This window comes from Anomalospiza imberbis, unplaced genomic scaffold, assembly GCF_031753505.1.
Source record: "Anomalospiza imberbis isolate Cuckoo-Finch-1a 21T00152 unplaced genomic scaffold, ASM3175350v1 scaffold_171, whole genome shotgun sequence".
In the NCBI taxonomy this organism is placed as follows: domain Eukaryota; kingdom Metazoa; phylum Chordata; class Aves; order Passeriformes; family Viduidae; genus Anomalospiza; species Anomalospiza imberbis.
In genome coordinates this window covers 7,501-10,000 of record NW_027099805.1, presented here as the reverse complement: position 1 = coordinate 10,000, position 2,500 = coordinate 7,501, and the positions used below count along the sequence as shown (strand labels likewise).

At 80.0% G+C, this 2,500-nt stretch overlaps 1 non-coding gene across 1 annotated transcript; it reads right to left on the bottom strand.

Moving 5' to 3' along the window:
• Positions 1-822: 822 nt before the first annotated feature.
• On the bottom strand, positions 823-975 carry LOC137466234 (5.8S ribosomal RNA). Its single transcript, XR_010995055.1, has one exon. It is a non-coding gene; the product is annotated as a 5.8S ribosomal RNA (ribosomal RNA).
• Between the last annotated feature and the right edge of the window lie 1,525 nt (positions 976-2,500).

The following is a 2,500-nucleotide window of genomic DNA, read 5'->3' as shown; positions in this document are numbered from 1 at the left end:
AGCTCGCCTCTCTCCCCCGGGCCCCCCGGCGGCCCCCCCTCTCTCGCCCCCCCCCGCCCGCTCCCCCCTCGCGCCCGAGCGAGCGCCAGGGGAAAAGCCGGCGAGAGAGAAGAGAGAGAGAGAGAGAGCGCGCCGGAGACACAGAGAGAGCGAGCGAGCCAGCCGGCGAGCCGGAGACGGCGAGAGCGTCCGACCGACCGAGAGCGCGCGAGACAGACGCGGAGGAGGAGGAGACCCCCGTCCCGGAGACGAGAACCGAAAGAAGGCAGCGCGGCAGAGACGGCCCCGAGGGGGGAAGACCGGCCGGGCGGCGCGCGACGGCCTCGGCGGGGAGAGAGCGAGGAAAGCGACGGCGCCCTTGACGCCCCGAGACGGCGACGGAAGGGGGCGGGGGAAGGAGCGGCCTCGGGGGTCGCCCCCGCCCCCGGCCCCCCGCGCACCGCGCGCGGCGGCAGCGGCACGGTACCCGCGCACGGTACCCACCCGCAGACAGCCGCCCGCGCGGGGGGGAGGCCGGAGGCGAGGCCCGCGCCTCGCCTCCCCTCTCGCCCTCGTCCCTCGGCCCTCGGCGGGGCGCCTTCGGCGCCGTCTCACTCGCTCCGACTCCCCGGCCGCCGCCACCGCCAGGCGGTGCGGCCCCGGCGAGGACGAGCTCCGCCCCAGCGGCTCGCTCCGGGAGCGGGGAGCTACGGAGCGCTCCCCGAGTCTGCATTTAGGGGGACGAAGGCCCTCGCGCGGCAACCGCTGCCGCGGCCGACGGGCCTGCGAAGCGACCCCAGCCGCGCCGCCGGGGCGGCCCCCGGGCGGCGATTGATCGTCAAGCGACGCTCAGACAGGCGTAGCCCCGGGAGGAACCCGGGGCCGCAAGTGCGTTCGAAGTGTCGATGATCAATGTGTCCTGCAATTCACATTAATTCTCGCAGCTAGCTGCGTTCTTCATCGACGCACGAGCCGAGTGATCCACCGCTAAGAGTTGTCTGGCTTTCGGCACCGACCCCGCGCGCGCGGGGGGGCCGGGAGCCGCTCTCGCCCGGAGCGGCCCCCCTTTTTTTTCTCTGGCGCCGAGGCCCCGCGCGGGGCCTGGCTCCGACCGTACGAGCAACGCGGAAAACCCCGGAGGGGGCGCGTGCGAGAAGAACACGGGAGGAACCCCACGGAACGCTCCCAAGGCCGGCCGAGAGGCGGGGGGACCCGCGCCCCCGACCGCCTCCCCCCGCCCGGCGAGGGGAGGCGCCGCCTACGTGTGCCGTCCTTCGGAGGCGGCCCAGGCGCCCGGGCTCGGCCCGGCCCTCCGCGCGGAGGGCCGCGCGGCGCGCGCCGCGGGAGCGCGGTGGCCCGCCCGGCCTCGCCGGCGCGGCGCCACGCGCCGGCGCGCGGCCCTCGGACCCCGCGCGCGCGCTTGCCTCCCCCCTGGAACCGCCGCCGCGCCGGCTCTCGCGGAGCGCCGCCGCGCCCACGCGCGCGGCCGACTCTCTCTCCCCAGGGGCCTTGCTGCGCTCGAGACGCCACGCGACGACCGCCGCCCCGCCGCCGGGCGCCGCGCCCCCCCCCGCCGGACCGCTGCCCGCCGGGGGAAGGCGAGCGCCCGAGGGCTGCCCGAGGGCGGACCCGCCGCCGCGGCGGGCCGCACTTCCCGGGAACCGCCGTCCACCCGCACCGTCGGGGGCCCCCTTCCGCGAGCACGCGCCCGGCGGAAGGCGGTGCGGCGCTGAGCCGGGGGGCGACGCCCGCTCTCCTCGTTCGCCACCTGGAGAGCGGGCGCGGAAGCGCCCCCGCGGCCGCCCGCCACCCCTGCCCTCGGACCGCGCGCGGTCGCGAAGGGCCACGGGGAGGGTCCCGTGCCCGCGGGCGGCGGGAACACCGGCCGAGCGGCGCCGCCGCCGCTCGGCGCGGGGCCGCCCGCGCTCGCCGGCCTCCGACCGCGGAGGGACCGCCGAGCGCTCGCCCCGGGCGGGCGGGCGGACGGCCGGCCGGCGGCCGGCGCCGCCGGTGCGTTCGAGACGAAGGCCGCCGAGGGGAGAGAGGCACGGCCGCGCCAGGCGCGGCGCCGCCCGCGCGGGACGGCCGCGGCGGCCCAGAAGAGAGAGAGCGCGCGGCGGGCCCCGGCGGCCGCCGCCCCGCGGCTGAGGAAGGGCAGAGAGCGCGCGCCCTCTGCCGGCGCCGCCCGTTTCGAGCCCAGCGGGTCGGCCCCGCGGCCGACCGCGCGCGCCGCGGCCTCTCCGCCGAGGCCGGGCCGCGAAGAGGGGGGGGCAGGGCGCCCCTCCCCGGCGCGGCGCGACTACCCCCGCACGCGCGCGCGCGGCGGGGACGACCGCCGCGACGGCGGGCGCGACCGGTGGCCGCGGACACCACCGCAGGGGATCGGCGGGAGTAGCTCCCCACCCCTCAATGGAGCCGCAACGCCACCGCCCGCCACCCGCCGCCGCCGCCGCGGCGGGGCGCGCCGAGCCGCCCGAGTCTTTAAACCGCCGCCCGGCTCGGCGGCCCCTTTTTCGGTCCT